Source organism: Acomys minous, assembly GCF_964271855.1.
Source record: "Acomys minous genome assembly, chromosome: 6".
Lineage (NCBI taxonomy): Eukaryota > Metazoa > Chordata > Mammalia > Rodentia > Muridae > Acomys > Acomys minous.
The window spans coordinates 14,667,295-14,692,039 of NC_140487.1; positions in this window are offsets into that span (position 1 = coordinate 14,667,295).

Here is a 24,745-nt window from a genome sequence, read left to right on the forward strand (position 1 = left end):
GCCAGGACGCAGAGAAATAATACTATCCACACTGGGTGGGTCTTCCCATTTCATGTAATCTACTCAAGACAACTGTCCATAAGCACATCCTAAAGCCTAGCTCAAGTATCCTAGTTCTCACCAAGCTGACAATTGAAACTAACCTCAACACTTAAAATTGAAAACACATTTTAAAAGTGTGTGTGTGTGTGTGTGTGTAAGCACATGTGTGTGGATCAAGGAATGCACAGGAGAGGGGAATCTATGTGGTCATCTTCAGAAATGCCATCCATGTCCTTCGAGACAGAGTTTGTCATTAGCTAGGAAGAAGAATGGCTGGCCAACAAGCTCAAGGGTTCTGTTTGCTTCCACATTCTCAGTCTGGCATTGTAAGCACAGACCATCATACCTGGTGTCTATGTGGGTTTTCAGGATGGAGTTCATTCCAATAAGTCAAGCACTTTAGTAACAGCTGTTTCCCCAGTGCTGAAAATAAGATTTTAAATAGATTTTATTTCTATTTTATTTTACTCAAATATTAAACCATATTTCCAATACTTTTCTAATACATTACAGAACAATATTTTAATCCTAGTTTAATTTTTTAGTTTAATTTAATTTCATTTGGAAGCATGACAATACTTTTCCTATGTTCCAGTTCTCCATGGGAACCATAACAGCAAAAGACAGGTTAAAAGAGAATAAACAAAAGTTAAATATACTGATGATTCTTGACTTATATGGGGTTAAGTTCTGATAAAACACATCTTAGTCGACAGTAGTGTAAGAAAGTATATGTAATAGCACCAGCCTCAGGACACTGTAGGCTAGCAGCACAGCAGCACATCAATTCTTCCCGTCGTGAGTGCCAAGCTGACAGGTGGCTGCATACAACCCTGTCTGCTGAGAATCAAGGGGAGGATACCATACTACGTAGGTAGCTCAGGAGAAGATAAAAATTCAAAAAGAGTGTTTTTAACAATAACGAGATATATTTGAGTTGAATCATCTTAAACTGCAGATTTCCCAATGAAAGCAAACTCTTTTGCAAATACAACATCGTTGCTTTCAAAGCTTTCTTTGTCTTGACTATTTCATAAAACAGTCAACCCACTGTGATCAGTATGCCCCTAAGGCTTATTTGAGAGCAACACTTTCTTTTCTTTGGCAGTCATATTTTGATGTGACATAGTCTGGTCTCTTGATTCTAAATAAAGAAAATAAAGTTCTGAGCTACATTAGAGTAATTTTAACTTAAACATGTCATCTAGCTTTTCTTTAGGAAGTAATTTGATCTTTGGAAGAATCCAATGAACTAAAGAAAGTAATTATAAGATTGTGGGTACAGGGGAGACGGAGAGATGTAGGCACACAGTGCTAAAGTGAATTTCTCAAAGGCTGCAGTGAGTGTACAAGAGTTCTAAATATTAATGTCTTTTGTGTTATATTGGCTCAAAAGAGTTCACCAAAAATATCAGTATATATTATAGAATGATAAATTCTTATGTTTATAAAACACAAATTTAGAGGTTTATATTTTAAATGTTTTCCTTTTTATTTATTCTTCTCTCATGTATTACATCCTGACTAGTGGTTTCCCTCTCTCCCTTCACCCCGTTCTCTGGCTCATGTCCACCTCCCTTTTCTTCCAGATCCACACCCCTCCACTTGCCCTCAGAAAAGATCAGGCCTCCGAGGGACATCAACCTTATACAACATAACAAGCTACACTAAGACCAGGCACATATTTTTATATCAAGGCTGGATGAAGCAACCCAGTACAAGAAAAAATGTCCTAAAGGCAGGCAAGAGAGTCAGAAACAGCCCCAGTTCCCACTGTTGGGAATCCCACAAGACCCAATGAGTTACACAACCATAACAGACACGCAGATGACCAAGGTCAGACCCCTATAGGCTCCTTGATCTCTGTTAGCCCTCTTGGGTCCCAATCAGTTGATTCTGTGGGCAATGGTCTTATGGTGTTATTGATCCTCTGGCTCCTCCCTTCCTCTCTTCCCCAAGTTGCCTAATATTTGGTTGTGTGACGTGGCATCTGCTCCCATCAGTTACTATATGAAGACACTCTGGTCTCTCTTATGACCATTATGCTAGGCTTTGGTCCCAGCACATCCAGCAGGCATGACAAACTGTAGGTTAGAAGTTTTATACCTGGGTTGGAGTCCTAGTCTCTCCATTTGAGGCCTTGCCTGGTTTCAGAGGATGCTCTGCTGGGGCTCTTTGTCCCCGACTCTTAGGAGTCTTTGCTAGTGTCACCCTTGTAGAATATATGGAGTTTCCATTGCATTAGGTTTCTACCTTGATCGCAAAGTGTCCCCCAAGTCCAGCGATCTTTCCCAGAATTCTTTCCCTTCATCTGCCCACCTGATCCTTCCTGTTCCCATCCCTACCTGCCCCAGTCCATCTGTAGAATAGAAATAGAATAGAAATTCTATTTTCCCCTCCCTGGGAAATCCTTGCCTCTGCCCTTGAGCCCTCCTTGCTACTTAGCCTCTCTGACTCAGTGGACTGTAGCATGATTATCCTTTACTTTAACAGCTATATCCACTTATAAGTGAGTACATGCTACATTTGTCTTTTTGGGTCTGGGTTATCTCACTCAGTATGATTTATTTCTAGTTCCATTCATTTGCCATCAAATTTCATGATGTCATTATTTTTAACAACTAAGTTATGCTCCATTGGGTAAATATAAAGTTAAAAATATCCATTCTTCTGTTGAGAGACATCTAGGCTATTTCCGGTTTCTGGATATTATGAATAAAAATTCTATGAACATAGCATATGATTCATTATATGTATAAACACAAATTTGGAGTTTTTATTTTAAAACTTTATACAATATATTTGATCATGCTTTTCCTTTGCCTCAAGTTTTCTTAGATTCTCTGCACATGCCTATCCACCCAACTTTACATTCTCTCCCACAAAAGAACAAAGTAAAAGAAAATCAAATAAAAAAACAATAAAACCATGTTAAAACAAACAAAAGATACAAAATTAAACAAAAAGTCCACAAACAAACAAACAAACAAAAAAACATGGAGTTGTTTTGTGTTGGCCAACTACTACTGGGCATGGAGCTTGCCCTGGAGTGTGGTTTATATACCCAGTGACCACCCACTGAAGGAAACTGAGATATTAGGGTTATATATATACAATATTCTCACCAATAAAGAAGTAATTTTTCAAATGCATAATATGAAAAGGTCATGAGGTAAGGAAGATAAATGTATGTTTCCATAAATGTAACTGAGTTTCATAAATTAAAGTGAAGTTTGCTAGCTATTTTTTTTCTCACAGTTACAAAGTACCAGACAAGAGCAACATAAGGAAAGAAAGGCTTACTTGGGTATACAGTCCATCACAACAGGAAGTCATGGTATCAGGAGTGAGGTTCTTTTGTTCCCATTGCACCCTCAGTCTGGAAGCAAAGGGATACACTGATTACCCAGCTGTGTCCCCTTTTAACTCAGCCCAAGACACCAGCCCATGAAACAGTTCTGCCCATATTCGGGGTGAGTCCACTTCAGTTACGGCAATAAAGAAACTCACTAACATGTCCAGAAATGTATTTCCATAGTGATTTTAAACTCAGTCAACTTGACAATGAAGATAACTATTACAACTCAATCCCTTATTAACTTGGAAAGAAAATGTATCCCTTTAAGCCTTAATACTCCATGCAATATCCCCATAGCGCCATGGCCCTCAATTACCTTAGTCCTCCATCTGCATCCTCCTGGCCATGCCAGAAGACAAAATGCATTCAGTTCAACTTCCAATTCCCCAATACCTTTTAATAGTTCCAATTCTATTCAAAAGTGAAATATCTTCTGCAACCTAAGCAGTCCTTTAACAGTGAGCTCCTGCTTACAAAACCATGATTTCAACCCACAGTTCACAGAGCAAACGTTCACACTGTGAAAATGAAGAATAGGGCCCTGGCAAGGAAATAGAAGACCACAGCAAGACTGAAACACATCAGGGAAAACACCAAGCCATGAGACTCTTTGTCTAGTGTCTGGGGCTCATGATAGAATCCTTTGGGTATCCCTGTCCCTCTAAGCTCTGCATCCTGCAACGCATATAGCCTATCTTTTGGTCTCTCTTCTATGTTTTAGCTCTTTGTCGGGTATGCTCTCTGGTTCTGTCACCTTCAGCATACTGGTTCTCCTTTGTAACTTAGTCATCTTCAAAGGTTCATCCAGTGGTCTCTTGGGGTCTCACTGCAGGGGACTTTGACTATGCTACACATTTCCTGGCCTCAGTGGTTCTCATGAGCCATACCTCCACTATTTACCTTTCTCTTGGCATTCTGGTCTTTCAAACTGCTACAACAATGAGGCCGACTATAAGTGCTGTTTGCAGCATCCTAGTGTTTTTATAGTACAAACTTCAAAAGCCCTGCGAATTCTACATGCAAACCAGTTTTATGGCCTAACAAGTATATTCAAGTTTATCACGGTAACAACCTTTACTCTCAAGACCAAGGTTCTGTATTGATTACTTTTATCATCACGATGGCAAAATACCTGAGAAAGGCAACTTAAGGAATGTTTTGTGTTGGCTTACAGTTTTAGAGTGCTGTTCATCATTATGAGAAATTCACGGTGGGAGCAGCATGAGGCAGGTCGTCACCATGTATCCACACTCAGAAGCATGAAAATTCTGATTTCCATCCCACTTTCTCCTTTACATTTGTTCCAGGACTCCAGGCTACATTTAGGGTGTGACCTCAGACCTTTATTAACCTAATCATTCTAAAAACTCCTTCACAATCATGTCTGTATGCTTATCTCAAAGGTGATTCTAAATTCCCTCAAGATGACAAGCAAGATAACCATCACGTTAGTAAGAACTTTAAATAAGGTCAAGATAGTTATGTTTTAACTAGTATATAACAACCTAAAGTTGCGTATTGTGCCTGACTCATTAATTCTTTCACATCAGTAACATGTCTATTATGGGCCCTGTTTTAAGAGCTGGGGATAGTAGATTGAATCAATCTTCAAGAAATTCATTTTTCATCATGTTTCATGAATATTATATGATACTGATAATGCAGTTTCAACATAATATAACTTGTATTATTAACAGTGTTGTAGTGATGAATATAGCTGTGGTCACTTAAAATAAAACAAGTTTGTGATGCTGAGTGAAAGGGGAAAAAAAACCCTGCTACAACAAAAAAGCCAACTTGCAAATAATCTAAGGACAATAAGAAAGTGAAATTAGAATGAAGGCACTCTGTCAGTTCTAATTATCCTAATTTGAGAAAGCAAATAGGACTACCAGATGTTACTACGTGAGTTAATTGTGTCTTCAACATTAAAGGTAATTAACTTACATGCTTACACTTGTACAATTTCTGACACTGGAGTTAAATTCATGTTATGATTTTTAATGGCACTGTCTTCAAACAAAAACTTGTAGCAGAGCAGTCTAAGTGTCTACCAACTCAGCATGCTGTGTGCATTCTTTGTTCTCAGGCCCATCAGGATGCTCTGGCCTTTGTTGGGGATGATGAGGCTTTGGACCTGTCACTTGATTTATTAAGTGGCTGATTGGCCATTCCTCACTGAGTATTCTTTGGCATTTTGTTTGCACCTTTGTTCATCCAGTGCCCATAGAGAGAAACACCTAGGTGGGGATGTTGTAGCTACCTTTTCCATTTGTTGGTCCCCCCTGTCGCTGTGATAATAATAGGTAGAATTTGTTCAAAGCCAGTATTTGTATTATGCTTTATACACACCATCTGCATATCACTAGAACCATCACTAGAAACTTTTTTCAGTGTCTGTACTTAAAAACTGAGCATCCCAAAGCCCAAGGGAGTAAAAGTGTCAGTGAACCTTTCTAGTAGTCTAATATTGAAATCCAGGGAGGCCAGAGAAGTCTTTGTGAACGTTATAAGTTGTAGAAGTATAACGAAAATTTCCACAATTTGGATATTACTATACTCATTATTTTTGCTGTAGCTTTTCCAATATGCCTTAACCCACATATTTTTAATCAGTGAAGAAGAAATTATCCATGTTTTGCTCCCTGAATGGACTACAACTTATAACAATTTATAGTTTATGAAAAAATATGATAACTATAAAACACTAGGTAAGTTTGAATGATTATGATTAGTACTTGCACTCTTGAAAAGTTGTTTGTTCTTTCTGGCTTTGTGACAGTTGTCCTTACTCCTGCCACATTTTATAAATGCGTCTTCAATTTTCGGAGCCATCCTCCTTTAACGGCCACCTACTACTCCAAATGGGCAAAAGCTGTCACAGTCACCTTGGGTCTAGATAATTGAGATGACACTCACTCTTTCTCTTTCATCATATAATAAGAAATACTTTAAGCAGCTTTCTGTTGTTACAAGGTCAAATTTTTTTCAGAGTTAGTATTTGTGCATGGATTCCACTACCTAGTCTTCTGCCCTTCCTCAGCAGACGCTTGGTCCATTAAGTGGGAGGAATTTCTCCATCTTTTTGCACATCATAGAATATCTGATCTGAAAGTTAATAGTGGTTAGAACATAAAAGTTACAAGAGAAAATGTTTTAAGACTACTTCTATAAGATTGCAAGTGGTGAGTAACTTCAGTTAACTGCAGAAGAAAATGAAAGGGATTAAACAAATTGACTCCATAAAAAAAAAAAAAAAAAAGATATGCCATATCAGGGCAAAGTAACAAAAACATCTGTTTTTACATCTTTTAAGGAGGGGAAAAAGCTAATTAGTTTGGGACCAATTCTGATAGATGTCATTTAAAATTACTTTTTTTTTTCCTACTACCAAAGTAAAGCAATCAGATGGTGTAAGAACAATAAAGAAGATTGTGTTAAAACAGATGTTTAGCAATAGAGATTACACTATGAAAAACTATATAAGGAACTGCCTGCTAGGCACGTCTACGCATAATGAAGTACGAGGTCATTCTCTGAAAAAAAAAAAAATGACTTGGCCTGAAATGCAACAAAAAGGCCATGGCCTTTTTTTTTTTTTTTTTTTTAAATCAATGATAAATATAGCTTGTCAGGATAGGCTGACTTGAGTGGCTTGTGACTGGAAGGAAAAACAACAGTGAGTGGAACTCGGCTTAATCAGGTCTTCTAAAAAAAATGACACAAGTAATATCCAATATTTTGTACTTAATTGATATTTTTATTTGCTTATCCTGCTTTTGATTCCTGTTGAGAATGTTCTTCTACCTATATGTTTATGTTTCTACTGTTGTCGTACAAGGGTAGCCACACAAGCCACTCAGACACTGGTCTCAGTTAGATATGCATGGTTTATTTTGAATGCACATACCAGGACTGGTCATGACCAGGTACACAGAAAGAACCTGGGAGCCTAACTGTGACCTTGACCTGTTCTTAGGGCACTCTTTTATAAAAAAAATAAAACAGAAATAAAAACCAAGAGTAGGAGACAAGAGGTGCTATAATACATTTTAGCTAACTGTACAAAAGCAATATTACATTTTTGGCTAACTAGACAAAGTATTATCAGCTGATTGTCTCAAGTGAGGTAAGTGAGGTGGTGGTCCAGGTACATCCAGAGTGTAGCCAGGTGCATAGATAACAAAAGTGCAGCCAGAGTGCACTCAGAGGGTAGCAGGAGTGTACAGATAACAAAGTACAGCATTTGAATCATCTAGTGTAGGTTAACTTGACCTTCCAGTGGGGAATGTTAGTGTCAGCTATGAGTAACTGCTTCTAGGAAGCAGAGTTGAAATAACAGCAGCTATTTCAAAGAGCAGGCCTCAACAATATACTCACACAGTTTTTTTTTGCTCTGAGAATTAAATGATAATATTGATTTTTAGTATTGAGGTCTTTATTAAGCTGAATTGGTCCTCCCCCTGCGACTGTAAGTAGCATCTCTACTTTTCAACACTCTATATTTTAAACTACTTGTTAATTTAGAAAATTATATTATTTCATTTTATTTCTGTTTATCTTGTTTACTAGTTAACATTTGGATCTTTTTTTCCATTATATTTATCCCATTATAGCTAATCAACCTCTGGAATATTGTTTACTATTGTGTTCTTAAGATGTTTCCTCAGTGTGTCTTCTGTTTTCTTTTTCCAACACAGAGTGTTTTAGATTTTTAGATACTGTCCAGGGCAGGAAGTCCAGTTAGGCAGACACAAAAGGTAAGTGGTGCTTGCTGCAACTGATCACCTACATATCATATACAGCCCAGCCTTGCTCATCTAGGAACAGCATGGTTCACCCTAGACCAGCACTTCCTACATCAATTGGCAAATAAGAAAATTCATACCGAACGAGGCCAAGGCCAATCTGACTTGATCAGCTTTCCCTCTTCTATGGGGGTTTTATGTTTGTATGACGTTGATATATGAAACTAAGTTTGACAATTCTTTTCTAATTTTCCTTTTGAAGAGTTTTTTTGAAATGTATCATATGCCTACTAACAATTTTGTTTTATCCCTTATATATTTATGGCTTCTAATATATATTTAAGATGTTTAATTGATGCTGTAAAACATTATATTCCTACAGTTAACAGAGACTTTCTCATCTGTTATTGTTAGTATAAGATATATCTAGAACAATTTTGTCTTTGAAATTTGTAATTATCCTGCACCAAATTTTATCTTAAAATAAAGAATTAGTTTGAATTTTACCAAAAGTTTTTAAATTATATCATACCTTCTCCTTTTTTGCATAATTGTAATCTAATATATAATACTAAAATATTAGTCTGTTACTATAATAATGTGACATTATGTTGTTTCTTATACATTTAAATTTTATTCCTTTTCAAATATTCTACTTAACATTATAAAACTGGAATATATAAGGTTAATGTTTTGATCTATGATTATATAAATTTATGCTTTTTCAATGAAAATATTAGCTTTGTAATACTGGCTGAATAAAATTATTACCTAAGTTAATATATTTTTGGCATGATAATCTTATGCATGTCTTACAAATGAATTGATTTACATTCAGTGGTTTACAATTAATTTTTATTGCAGTCAGATATCTCTCTATATACAATATATATTATATACAATGATATATATAAAACCACACATATATATCATTATGTATTATATATATATATATATACAGAGAGAGAGAGAGAGAGAGAGAGAGAGAGAGAGAGAGAAAGAAAGAGAGGAAGATATAGGTACCTAAAATCCTCTTACTCTTTAAAATTATGCAATAAAACAACAGAATGTTTGGGAAAATATTAAGTAGCATTAACTTTTTAAGTTACAATGAGGACCAAGGAAGGATGATTAAATCTCACTCAAAAGGGGAAATAAAATAATAGTTGAAGAGAAGGAACAGTATAGGAGAAGGAACACAGAGAGAAATGAGGATGGAGATCAGACTTGGGGAGAGCAGGGCTGAGTGTACAGGGTGCCTACAGAGAGAAGAGAAACTGCGGGCACAGGCATCCCTGTGGGGAGCTGGAGACACAGGTCAGGGTAGGCTTCTGAGAGGATATTGGGGGTGGTGATCTAGCTGAGACTCCTAGTAGCAGGAGTCATGGAGATTGAAGAGGTCACCCCCTCTAACTAGACAGGAGTCCTAGTGAAGGGAGGGGGAACACCAACCGACCCACAAAACTTTGACCCAAATTTACCCTCCATACAAGATGTACAAGAATAAAGATAGAGCAGAGATTGAGGGAAAGCCCAACCAATGCCTGGCCAAACCTGAGACCCACTCCATGGGAGAGAATCAACCCCTGACACTGTTAAAGATATTTTGCTATGCTTGCAGATAGGAGCCTAGCTTAGCTGTCTTCTGAGAGGCTACACCCAGCAGTGGATCCAAACAGATACTGAGACTCACATCCAAACATTGGGCAATACACAGGGAGTCTTGTGGGAAAGTAGGACCTGGAGGTAACAGTAGCTCCACAAAAAGACCAATAGGGCCAACTAACCAGGCACCAGAGGAACCTGCTTACTCTGAAGTACCAACCAATGATCATACATAGGCTGGACCTAAGTTCCCTTCACAGATGTAACACATAGACAGCTCAGGTTTCATGTGGGTCCTCTAGTAAGGGGAGCAGGGGCTGTCTCTGACATGGACTCTGTTGCTTGCTTTTTGATCACTTCCCCTTATGGCGGGGCAGCTTCACCAGGCCACAGAGAAAAGGGACACACTCAGCCTTGATGTGACTTGATGAGCTGGCGTGGGTGGGAAGGGGGACCCCTTTTTCTGAAAAACAGGGGAAGGGGGAAGAGGGAGGGAGTGTGGGACTGGGAGGAGAGGAGGGAGGTGGCTATAATCAGCGTGTGAAGTGAAAAATAATTATTTAAAAAAAGAACCTAGATTTCCTGTCCAGATGTGGCCGATGGACAGCTGATTCCCCAAGTGTGTGTGTATGGCGGGGGTGGGGGAGGGAAAATTCTGGTGCCCACAATTTGATCACTTCCCTTTGGTCTGGCGGTCGCACAGATGAAAAGGTCGCAGATAATCCTGATGAGGCCTGATTGGCTGTGGCCTTAGGGTGGTAGCCCCGCCCCGAACCACCGGCAGAGGTCTAGGAGAGGGGAATAGGACAGAAGATGGAGAGAAGGTGGGAACAGGAAGAGAATAGCAAGGGGAGAACAATTGGGATGTAATGTATAAATAAATTATACAAATTTAATATTAAAAAGAAGAAAGAAATTCAGGCACCAACATTGACCCGCACTCTATGCTACGGTTTGGTAAGGTTTGCACAAGTTAAATTTCATCCATATTGAGAGATATTGGGAACGAGAAACTTAATCCAATTCCTTCTCTATGGGGCAGGTGATTATGATGAGATAAGGGCATTAGCACCTTGAAGCTCAGAAGAGGGAGAGACCAGAAGATACCAAAGGCCATGCTCTGTCACCATCACCATGAAGCTTCTGACACTGCCTTGCAATTCTACCATCACTATATGTACGTGATTTGACTTCCAGAAGTATGTATTCAAATAAATGTCTTCTCATTAACACTTTAAAAATATTAAGTGACGCATAGAACATTGACCTCTAATAAAATACTAGCTCATGAGTTATTTTTAAGGATATATAACTATTACCAATATAATTATTTACATTAAATAAAACCTAAATTTTCTTGTAAATCAGGAGCAGTAGAGATTACATTTGAATTACTTTTAAATTGGCAGGTGAACTGTTAACTGAACTGAGGAGAAATCTGTAATACCATGTATGATTGCCATGGTTCATAACATTAAGCATGGACTGAGGTGGTTGGTGGGAGATGTGCACACACACACACACACACACACACACACACACATATGAGAGAGAGAGAGAGAGAGAGAGAGAGAGAGAGAGAGAGAGAGAGAGAGAGAGAGAGAATAAGAATGTGTGTACTGCGTAGTATTTAACTGCTTGGCTCCATTAGGCGCAGCTGTTGTTAATCGCCTAATGTTTCTCATCAATGAGACCACAAATAAGCAAACAGGGAGTCTGTGGTGAGCAATGCATGATTTTAATATGTCCACTGTGTTGTAATAAACAGACTACAGCAAGCTTACTGGGGAACGGACAGTACTCAGCGTGTAGAATGCCTTGTCTGAGAATCTGTTAGTAACTACTTCACTCATGACATTTCTCCCACTCTTGGTCGGTTCTAGTTATCTTTATTTGGAATTATCCTTGGTCATCCCACTGATTTTATCTGTGTTCAGAGTGTACTTTTGTTTCCCAGGTGTAGAATTAGTCTGCCTTGGCCCAGTGCCCAGCTCACACTTGTATATGAGCCAACTGGGAAAAATACAGGGGAACCAGCAGTTCCCAGAGGAAATGTCCAACCACCCTAAATCTCATTTCTCTGTTGTGCCTGAAAATGCTGCTTCTTTAGAGTCCTCCACAGTTCCTCTGCAAAATACTGTGTTCCAGAGACTGTACAGATTGTGTTTTTCTGTAAAGCATGACCAATAATTTATAATAATGATTCTTTCTGTCTTTACTGCCTTTACAACTGTGTTGCGAAATGTGACAAAAGATTTTAGAAGAGATTCCAATTACATGGAAAAATACCCTTTCTTGTCTATTACCATATTAATTGCTGTTGCACATCAACAAAAATAAAGATTAATAAGACAAAAGTGCGAAAATGTATTGAATGCAAAGTTTTATGTGACACAGAGAAATGAGGACACAAAGAGATAAGGATGCCTATGTATTTTTATGGCAAGCCATGTAGAAGTATGATTGGACACAGAGGACAAGCTCAGTGGTAATAAACTGGAGGCAGCTAGGCAAACCCAGATTGTTAGGATTCTTGTTGCAATCTTTGAGGCTAAGATGTTTCTTCCTTCTGGACATAAATGTTTTATGACCTGCTCAGAGGAGACAGAGGAGAGAAATGAGTTCTACTTCTGCTGTGTGTGTGTACTTGTATTGCCTTCCCAGAGGAACCCTGTTCACTTTTTAGCACAGATAGAGGTGATGTGCTCTTTTGATCTCAATGTGCACCTGAACAATGTGACATTCAATCACACACACACACACACACACACACACACACACACACACACACACACACACACACACAATAAATAAATAAATAAATAAATAAAAATAATAATTATTTTCCTTAAACATTTTTGAAATCATAATTATAATATTCCACTCTCCCCTTCTTTCTTCTAACCTTCCTTATAACCCTCCTTGCACTTTTTCAAGTTCATGACCTCTTTTTTCATTAATTGCAATATGCATAATATTGCACATATGTACCGTGTTGCTTGTATGTATGTTTTTAGGGCTGACTATTTGGTATCGGATAACCAGTTGGTGGTCTCTTTTAAAAGCCATTCTGTCTGGTATGGGGAAGCATACCTATAATTCCAGATAGTACTAAGGAAGTTAAGACAAGAACACTGGGTGCTCAGACTGGACATCCTGTATTGAACATCAAGACACTGGATCATCATCCTTTGCACAGTGCTTATTATGTTTTGAGCTTCAAATAAAGTCCATCGCTGCTCACTGTACATGTGAGTAGATGGGGTCATCAGAAAAAATTACTTTTCATGCTATTAACACTTAAGGTATAATTGTTGCTATTGGTAGTAATGATCCATTAATATGGGAAACTATACATATTATGGTCACTTACATCTGCCTTTGTTTGGAGAGTAGATAATTTAGTAGTAGATGGTCGTCAGTATATCCATTTAATGTTAAGAGCAGCATTGCCTTTTACTAGAATAGAAGTGTATCAACTTTCTTACCTTTAGTAAGGTGACAGGGCTTATACAAAGCTTCTGGTGGGATATTTTTGCTGTTTGAATTTCTTTTCTTTTTTGAAAATTGATTCTACTTGGTCAGTCACAAAATTTGCAATTGCCCAGCAGTATAATTTAAGGCTGAGAAATGGTGTACTTTTAAAGAGAGAAAATCTCAGTAATAAAGTAGTTTAGCTGGATGACAAAACCCCTTGCACCTTGCATGTGAGTTAAGAACACTAAGGAAATAAAAACCAACACAATGGGCCACAGCTCCTTTCCAAAAGCAGGAAAAAGAATCTCTACAAGATGATGGAGAGAAGTGAGCCTGAGTACATTTCTACAATAGTTTTCCAGTGTGACCATGTGTATTGTATGCTATGCTCTACTCTCCCATGGCTGCCTTATAAAAAAGTAATGTTTGGGGGCAGTTTGTCTGTTCATTTGTTCATTTGTTTTGCTTTGCTTGTTTTGTTTGTAGCTAAAGAGAAAAAGTAGCACAAGAACTAGAATATCGAAGTTGTCTGAAATTTGTTGTCATCAAACTTACATTGTTTCCAACTTAAAAAATTTTCATATTAAAACAAATCTTAGATGCACTACAATTGTCACTTAGAGATAAAGTCCATTCACGTATAGTGAGGAAAGAAAGGTGTCACCTTTTCAAAGAAATAGAAAGACTCCTTGTCATGCGCATACTATGTCAGGGGCATAGAGGAATACTTTTGCATCTTTTCACAGCACCAGAATTTATTGAATACCAGTACATTTATAAGGTACAGCAATTTCTATGGCAGTGATTTTGCTAGATAGATATCCTTTTTCCAGATAACTCTGGCCAAGGAAAACAAAATATTATTTTATTACTATCTTAATTACTAATATTAATTTTAACATTACACATCCCACAGTTAATTTTTCTGGGTCTCTATTTCTTTGTCTCTGTGTCTCTGTAGAGAGTATTGCAGGATGGCTTTAAATAAAAGGCTAAAACAGAGCTCAAAGGGCTTCAGAAATTCCTATAAATTGTGAAGCTGAAAGAACTGGAAATGAGATTGTATTAATAAGATAAGGAACCAAGCCCAGCTTCTGATGAAGGTGGAAAAGCTGCTGTGGCTATTGGCCACTGGCCAACTAGACATGTTGTAGGTCAAGGTGAAGTAAAAGACAGAACCGTGTCCCTATGAACAAATGTGCAGATGGACAGCAGGTGAATCAAGATTGGCAAGTAGATGATGGAAGTACAAGTAGATGGCAATTTGAGGATGCACTAGCCACAGTAAGGACGTGTTGGAAAAATGGGAAGTTTCTGCTTGTTGTTCCTCAAAGCATACTCATTAGGTCATCAGTGAGGGCTGTTGCCATCCCAATATCAGGTGTTCTTTTCTTTGGGGGATCCAAATGAGGAAGATATACCCATTCCTTGACCAGGTATCTATTTTTTTCTGGTATGATTGTAATATGACCAATGTGCATCCTCTGATCCTATTGAGGATGTCATGCTTTCTACTGCCCAAAACAAAGCATTTACTGGTTTCTGCTGCATATGTGGTATCAGACAGTGGTGCCGTACAGAAGGAGCCATCCATGGATGCAGGTGCAAAGTCGTTTTCCATCCTCAATATGAGGGTCAAAGCTGCTTGTAAAAAAGGATCACAAAAGGGACAGAGATCATAAAAAATTTCTGCACACAATATCAAAAAACATAGGGAAAGGCACAGCCTGGCCTCAACACTCCTAAATATATGTAGAGTTCTGATGTCCTTTTGTCACAAGGAGGGAAGGAATCAAGAAATATGGAGGTGGCAGAGTAAGGGGAGAAAAGGTCGGTCGAGCAGTAAAGAGAGAGGGGGAAGGGAGAGAGGGAGGGAGGAAGGGAGGGAAAGCAAGAGCAAGAAAGTGATAGAATGAGAAAGAGTGAGAGAGAGAGAGAGGAGAGAGAGAGAGAGAGAGAGAGAGAGAGAGAGAGAGAGAGAGAGAGAGAAAGAGAGAGAGTGAGAGAGAGTGAGAGACAGAGAGAGAGACAGAGAGAGAGAGAGAGAGAGAGAGAGAGAGAGAGAGAGATTGAGAACACCAGGCCCCAAACCTTAGCATAACTGAGGCTATGACGGAATTACCATTCAGGCTATAAAACTCAGCACGTGGACAGCACCACCAGAAAAAACAAAAGCTCATAGTTCTTGAAAACTTCTCTGAATGTACTCACCTTACTTTTTGCTCCTGAAGTTCTGCTTCTGGGTACATGTTCTTGTTAAGTGAAGTATGTATAATTTCCATTGGTTCAAACCCGTGTCCAAGTAGTCATCGCTGGCGGATACCCCACAACAAGAGAGTGTGACCGAGAGGCCACTTATAATTCTACCTTAGGGATGCCACTAAGCCTGAATCTCATCATAGTTTCTGCTGCTTCATAGTTTATAAACATAATTTTTCTGAGACATTTTAGCCTTTGTACAAACTGGAACTGCCAAACTGAATGAAGGCAAAAGCAGCTTGGTGAAACCTATCAAAACTACAATGCTCTCTGTTATACTAGCAGATCTTTACACTGGTCCCTAAATGTAGTAAAATAATAGAGCAAATGGGATTACATAGCTTTGTTTTCATTTTAAAGTGTGGTAGTCTTCATTTGTCTAAGTTAGTCATTTGGACTGCTGTGTTTTCATTTATGAATATCAATTAGCACAGTAATACTTCGCATTTTTGTGTTACAAAGCAAGAGAACCAAGAGGATTGCATCATTGCCACTGGAAAAGCCACACAGAGGATTAAATATACTGTGTGTACCAATTTCAGTTGGTCAAGCTGGAGGGCTGGAGAATATTCATTGAGACAAATCTTAAATTAATATTGCTTCTCTTATACATGTCATATTTTGATACTTTTGATTAATTTCTAGATTTTTGTATCTCTGTTGGATCAAAAGTTAAAAACTGTTTCATTAGCTTTATAGCTGTAGGCAGTTGATGTTAACCTAAGATTTCATTGTTTTATATGCACAGTGAGCGATAACTTGCCTTCTCTATGAGCACTGGAACAACAAAGAGGTGCCTTGGGGGTAGAACACTACCTATCAGGAAGCTCCAAGGGCTGATAAGACAAATCCATTGAAAATATTTTCATGTGAAAAGGCAGTGCTTGAACAAAAAGATCTTCCACAGCACCCTAGTCTAGCTCAGCTGCTTAGGAAAGTATTTCCTCAGGTTTATGCAGAAAGGCCCATAGAAGCCACTGCAGCTATGGTAGAAGTGGATCAGGCTATATCATAAGCTGACCTCAGAGAGTCATTCCTGTGATGTTAGTTTTTACTCATAAAATGTAGGAGAGTCACAGGGAGGTCATGGAGACTTGTTCCAAGTCCCAAAAGTTCATTAAGGGCAGCCAGTGTGTGGCAGGTTCATCATACTCCCTGCATAGAGCTCTTGAGTGTGGCAAGAATGAAGCCGCCAAGTGAAGTTCAAGGTTCAGTGAAATCCTCCGAGAGTTATCAATGTCAGGAACATAAGACATTTACCAAGGAAAGCAGCAAACACTGAGAGGAAGCATCCTAAGGAAGAGTTGCATGTCCTTAGGCAGCAGTGGAATTACCCAAGGCCACTGTAGTCCAGATAATCCCACCTCGTGTCTCAGCTATCAGATATAAATCATGAGGATTTAGTATTTGCCCTGAGAGCTTTGTGTCTTCATTTCTCCCCATAATTCCTGAGTATGTCAGCATTATTCCATGTAGAATGAGGATGTTAATGCTGTGTCATTGTGAGTAGGAAGTATATTTTTTATCGGCAACTACAGTTACAATATTGTCTTGAGTCTCAAAAGAGACGGACTTTTGAGCGACATTAGAACAATAAGACTGTAGCGACTTTTGTCAGTGGGCTGAATGCTTTATTTATTTATTTAGTTTCAGAGGAGGCAATAAGCTCATTAAGCCTATGAGGGCCACAGGTAGACTATTATAATATGAATTTGAATATCATCCATTCGTCCAAATGTTTGAACATGTTGCCACAATCTCATTGTTCTGTTTTGGGAGCTGTGGGTTCTTTAGAATGTGGAGCCTCTGTAGAGGAATTACTTTCATTAGGTTTGTAGGGCAGCACTGCTTCCTATGTCATCTCTGCTTCCAGTTGTGTGGGATGTAAGCAACAGGCTCATGGTCTGCCATTAAAGTGTGAGCTTTACACTGCCAACTTTACTGCCATTGTGATGCATGGCCTGTGTCCTGCTGCCCAAGAAATCTCCCCGTTATTATTCTTGTCAGACTCTTGTTTATAGCAATGACAAAAATAATTAAAATATGCAGTAAGTGTTTTTTTTAAAAAGCAAGAGAATAATCAGGAAAAGAAGAAAGTAGAAGGAAAGGAAGGAGGATATGGAATAATTCTGGAGCAGGGATAAAGGGAAGGGAAGAGAAGAGGGTGGATGGTAGGTTAGGGCTATACGTCTTGGTTGCCGTTTTCCCTTTAAAACTGATTTTCAGAACATTTTATGCTTAAAGTGCTTTGTCTTTGATATCTACAATGTATCTATATTTATTTGTTCTCATTTAAATGGACACAGATTTAGGCTTTCTGGCAGCTGGAATAAGAATTCCCTCTCTAGACTCATAGACTTAAATGCCAGCGAGCAGCACTATTTGAGAGGATTAGAAAGTGTGGCCTAACTCTGAGTGCCACCAGGTCTCCCCGTCCAGGGGACATGGTCAAAGTTGAGGCACCAGAGTATGTGAGAAAGTAATATCCCACTCTCCACTCTACTGTGGGGAGTGTTCTGTCCACTGGCTAGATCTGGGTAGGGGTTTAAGGTTTACCGCCTGTATTGTCCTTGGCTGGTGCCTTAGTTTGAGCGGGACCCCTGGGTCCAAATCTGCCTATCATAATGTTCTACTTGTAGGCTTCTAGGACCCTCTGGATCCTTCTACTTTGCCATTCACTTGATACCCTATGAGCATATACAGGGGGAGGTAATCCCCCTCAGGAACAGTCATAGGGGAGGGGAATAAGGGGAAAATGGGAGGGAGGGAAGAATGGGAGGATACAAGGGATGGGATAACCATTGAGATGTAACAAGAATAAATTAATAAAGTAAAAAAAAAAAAAAAAAAAGAAAGTGTGGCCTAGTTAGAAGAAGTGTGTCCTTGAGGTTGGGATTTGGGGTTTTAGAAGCCCATGCCAAGCACAGAGTCTCTCTCTTTCTGCAGTCTGATGATCTGAATTCTCAGCTACTATGTCTGTCTGAGTGCCGCCAGACATACTCGCCTCCATGAAGAAAATGGGCTAAACTTCTGGAACTCTTAGCACTTAAATGTTTTCATTTTTAAGAGTTGCATAGTTGCGGTGTCTCTTTACAGCAGTAGGACATTCACTAAGACAGTATATAATTGCTTATATTTTTCTTCTGTGTGCAGTTAGTATGTTTTAATTCACTAAACTAATGTTAGCTAGGTAAAAAGTTGCTGAATAGATGTATTCATGGCCAACAGTGGAAAAAAAGCTGGTGAGAATTTTCCTGTCGGAAACTGAAGCATGGCTAGAATTTATTGCTAGCATTGCTGTTTATGTGTTTACCATCAATGCAGCTAGCCAGCAGCACTATCATAGCTGAATGTGAAACTGTAGATAATGTATTTCTTACTAAAACTATGAATGAGTTCTATTTCTATTAAACTTACTGTCTATATCCCATTGCAACCATAATTTCATAGTGAATTAATGACTTGACAACTAATAGACTGTAAACGTGGTTACTTACACATCAACTAATTAGCTTTGAAACCACACCAGTAAATACTCATATCCCCTGTAGTTCTTGCAACTCAGTTTTTCCCTAGAGATATAGATGTGATTGCTGAGGATCAGTCAATATACTTATCTGCTACATACAATTAAGGTTAGGTCATCATAATATATGAGACTAGCTTGGAGCTAGTTGAAAGCAATCCTTCCCCAGTAGTGAACCACTCAATTAAGCTAGATTTGGGATCCCATCTCCTCCTTGCACCCAGGGTCTGCTTCTAACATTATGCTTTGATTTTAAATATAACATATTTTAACTTGATTCTTATTTTGTGTTCTGTTTCCTTTTCATCTTAATATTCCTAAGAACTGATAATTTTATTTCTAGGTATAATACTGATATCAAATATGCTTGTTAACTACCTTGAATGTATCAAAAGAAACTGGATTCTGTCTCAGCTTTCTTATAGTAGTCTATTTTTAACATGTGATTTTTCATTTTTCTGGAGCATCTAGAGTAAAATAATATTTTTAAATTAAATGATATAACATTTCCTATTTATATTGGTCTTATGGGGCATCGAAGGCCCATTAAAGAGAAAATGTATATTCTTTTGTCAAGACAATGAAATTTTTGGCCTTAGTGAAGATATAGCTTTTGAGTTGGGCTGGTCAATCACCTAGCCAAGAGACCTCCCCTCTGGACATCAGGACCGCCCTCAGTTCTGCCAAAGATGCAAAACAAGTATCCCTCTGACAAGATAGTGTGATTTCTTTCAGGGACAGCCGTTCTTAGCATAGCTTACAATATTGTTGAAATACAATTTGGTATTTCTTTCAGAAAAAAAGTAACTTTTTTTTTTCATCTTTCCATCTCTAGTACATGTGTCTTACCTAACACTTAAGGTTTCACTCTTTCTTTATGCCTCCTTTCCCTAGGATCTATATGTCTACCATATCATGCAGGCTGAGTTCAAACAGTTTATCTTATTCTTTTGCTTTTGCTTTTTGTCTTGTTTCGTTGTTTTTTTCTCCTTTAGGCACTTACCTGAGCTTCCATTTGAGGTTATTCTTAAATTTTCTTCTTGTAAGAAGGCTACTATCTCCATGAGGGACCTCTAATTTCCTTAGTACCTCGTTGGATATAGAAAGGATTTTCCAGAATTCTTGGCAATATTAGTACAAAGATCAAAATACTACCTGAGATTTGGAAAACACTGCTTTTATATGAAATTAAATTATAATTGTAAGTTAGTTTGCTCTATAGGCAATCATCCATTAAACTTTTTAATTTATTGTGACAAATTATGATAAACAATATTGTCAGTTTTGTGGTATAGCCGAAACATAGTTCAGTTCATACAGATGATATCTTGGTCAATGTTCTATTTTTTTGGGAGGACAGCATAACCACAACAATTCTTATAAAAGAAAACATTTAATTAGGGTTGGGTCACAGTTCAGAGGGTTAGGCCAATGTCATCATGACAGGAAGCATGGCAACACCCAGGCAGACCATGTTACTGAAGAGGTAGCTTAGAGTTTTACATCTGCATCCATAGGCAGCAGAAAAGTTAGAGTGAGCCACTAGGTCTGGCTTGGGCTCCTGAACGTCAAAGCTCACCCAGTGACATACTTCCTCCAACAAGGCCACACCTGTTCCAACAAGGCCACATGTGCTATTCCTTTCAAATAATGCCACTCTCTATGGACCTAGGGAGACTTATTTTTATTTCTTGTTTTTTTTGTTTTTGTTTTTGTTTTTCACATAATCACAGATAGTAAAGCAGTAACAACAACAGCAGAGTAATCTTGGAATTATATTTAACCTTGATGTAAACTCATAGTATTCAAAGTAAAAATACAACTCATACCTCAAAGGGAAAAAAGATAACTTATTCTAAAGCAAAATATGAGTGATAAATAGGCCCATAACACAGATTCAGGTTGCCCCAACCAAAGTTCATATTCTAGATTGATGACATTTTATGAGACACATTTAAAACATATTTCTTGAGAATTTGAGTAGGTGGGTCACAATCTCAGTTATAAACCCCAGAGGCCACCTGAAGCCATTGGATTCCTGGTGTTTGGGTTGGTGAAAGCTATGTTTTTGTTAAGTTAATATATTTCAAAAAGATTTATCTGTTAGTCATTGCTGTTAGGTCCGACACAGATATAGACAAGGAATGATTGTTCGGAGAGCTAAAGATGGCCCAAGATAAGTTGTATTTAGGCTCTGAGTCTCCAACATTCCAACTCTCCATGGTCATTGAAGTTCTTATCAGTTAATTTGACTTAGAGAAGGTGTGATGGAAGGCGCTGTTCCTTCTAGGAACTTCACCTCAAAAATCTCAGTAACTTTCAGGAGAAACATTGTTTTTACTGTTTTACTGCTCTTTCCAAACCTCCTCAGATGTGGTGTACTCTTTCTGTTTTATTTCTGTCTTTTAATTCCTGCTAGCATTTCCACCTAAGAGCAAAAGCAAAGAAGTCGACCTCTACTACTACAAATTTACATACCCCTTAATTTCCTCAACTCCTCATAGTAAGAAAGCTCCTACTCTAAGTGGTGTGTATTTTATGCATGATCTAGGGGTTTACTGGAGCCTGTTTATATTTAAGTGAATTTTTATCTTATAAATGAAAATTTTCAGTGTCCAGACATCCTCATAAAAACTCAGGATTATTATTTCATTTTTCTTTCAGTCAGATTCTTATGGAGTCTGATTTCACTACAGACAATTGTTGATTATTAGCAGGTTGTCCTTCTACCACAAAGAGCAGGGTCAGCACCAGGCGATAAAAGAGCTCGTCTGCTTCACAGGCTTCAGCTGTAGGTCTGGTTCTCCACAACCTGATAGGATGTAACAAATGTGTTTGTCACTAAGATGATGGCATCACAGTTGTAATATAGGAAACTGAGTGTGAAACGGCAGGATCCTATCCATACTAGGCACGTGTGAGGGTGGGAACCTAACTGAACTTTTGTTTTCATTCTGATTATGTCTATTACAAAGATGTCAATTCTTCTTTCCTTAGAGTCCAGGGGGAAATTGCTGGTCATTAAATCCCTCATACTCCTTTTCTTTGAGAATTTATGAAGCTGTATTTGTTAACTCTTTCTTTGTTCTTTTGGAATATAAATCTTTTTAAAAAGTTTCTTGCTTAAAAGCCAAGGATGACTTTCTGAAGGACCTGGAAAGCTAATTGTGGTGGTTCATAGCTGTAATCCCAGTGTTTCTTGGCAATGCCCTCAACCCTGCACAACAGAAGATATTTTTATTTGGAGAAAGATTTACTTTTCAAAGTAAGTCAAGTTGAAAACTCTAATCCAATCCCACTGGTTCCTTACATTAAAAAAAAAAGTTCAATATACAAGTAAACAGTACTTGAAACAGTTTAAGGAAAAGAGGAATAAGGAAAGAAGTCTGCACAAGATTGCCACACAGTTCTTATCTGGAATTACTCAGTAAACATCCTTACTGTGGCCTTACTTCTAATATTATGATAATAAATTCATTTTCTTTAAATCATCCAATTTGTGGTACTTTGTCACATCTATTGAGCTAATACTCAAAGCTTCCCTGACACTAAAATAAATAAATAAATAAATAAATAAATAAATAAATAAACATTGCGACCTGCTGAGGATGGTGGCACTAAATTTTAATCCCAGCATTCAGAATGAAGAGGCCAAGGGATCTCTGTTAATTTGAGGACAGCCTACTCTACTTAGCAAGACCTAGGCCAGCCAAGGCTACATAGGGACATTTTTTGACTCAAAATACAAAATATTGCAACCTATTGAATTATTGTGAAAAGTTAAAGCCAAGTTTACTGAAAAAAAAAATCTATGGAGAAAGTACAACCCATATTCTCTGCTGGTGAGGATGTAAACTTGTGGAACAAATATGGAAAATTTTCAAAAAAATTAAAAATAGAACTATTATATGACCCAGCTATAAAACTCTTAGTTATACACCCCAAAGACTATAAGTCAACATACCACAGAGATACTTAAACATCAATGTTAACAGCTTTGCTACTCATAAGAGATGAGAAACAGAACCAGCCATTGTGTTTTTTAACCCTACCATGTAGTCTTAAGAAGCCAATGTTAGGGGGCTGGAGAGATAGCTCATAGTTTAAGAGCACTGGCTCCTCTTCCAGAGGTCCTGAGTTCAAGTGTTAGCAACTACATGGTGGCTCACAATCATCTATAATGTGATCTAATGCTCTCTTCTGGTGTGTGGACATACATATAGTTAGAATACTTTATACATAGTAAATAAATAAATCTTTAAAAAAAGAAGCCAATCTTAGTCCAGCATTTAGAGCCAAGGGGACAGATTGAGACCATTTATTGTGGGTAACTGCTCAGCAGTTTGGTAGTTGTGAATGTCAGTGTTTGATAGTTGTGAATGTAGTGAGCAGACTCTCCTAGATCACTCCCTACTAAACTCCAATTCACCATAAAGGCAGCTAGGTTCGAAACCAAATGAAGTTTATCTATATATTTCTAATCTTTATTGAGTAAATAAAGGGTTGTTATTAAACTTAAGAGCTATTTGTCATTGCTTAAGTCTCATGACAACTTTATTCCACACCAAAAATTTATCTAAATTTCGAGTGGCAAAATTGCAGAATGGTTGCAGATAATGAACAGACAATTTCAAAGACATGATTTATAATTCAAATATTGTGTCACTCTCTGCTCTATTTAACTTTGATTTACATTCCAAATTGTTTGATAAAACTGTCTTGGTTCTGTTAATTAAATGCAAATTGAAACCAACTGATCCACGGTTACTAGTAACTTTAAATACGTCACAATAAAAAAAAGAGTCTTTTGCTAAATTGTTTTCTTTTTTATTTTAGACACTAAAATGGCTCATAAGTCAGTACATAAAATAACATAAAATATAAATACGTATGAATTTTATATGCTATGGAATTTTCTTACTACAAAAATATTTTCATAAAAGAAGACTCCATTAGTCTTTATTCTATTACTGTAATGCAATACCTGAGGCTTTATATTTATAAGGAAAGAAGGTTAATCTAGCTTATAATTTTGGTAGCTAGAAGTTGAGGCATCAAACAGTGGGTTATTGGCACTCCCCCTGACTGTACCTCTTTATGGCAGATGGCATCGCAATGGTGACATCTTGTGCAGGAAGACAAGATCATGTGACAAAGTAGGAAGTCAGAGTTAAGGAAAGGGCTAGTCTTAGGACTTTGTACTAGGACCCATCTTTTGCAAATTCCTTCATCTTAACACTGCCATAGCTAGTACTTTGCTTCAGTGAATTAAGTACCTGTAGTGATCAATTAAATTATCTGAAGCATTACTGCAAATGTACTGCAAATGTGACCATACCCATTAAATTAACAAAGTAGATTTTATGAATGACAAAGGTCATTCTAATAGTAAAGACCAAAAATAAAATAAAGAAGAAGAAAAGTAATGAACAGATAACAACAACAACAACAACAACAACAACAATAATAATAATAACAAGAAAGGAAAAAGATCTTTTTGCTAAGGGAAAATTGTATAACATACATTCAAATAAACTCCTGTTTTTTAAACCAAATTTTCCATTTTAAACTAGTGAGTATTTACTATGTTTCTGTTTGCATCAGATTTCAGTCCACAGCTCAATCAACCCTAATTCAAGACAGGAATATACACATTTGTGGGAATTTTAAGCATATCTATACTTTCTGTCTGCTAGTGGTAATATAACATTGCAAATTATAAATAGGATA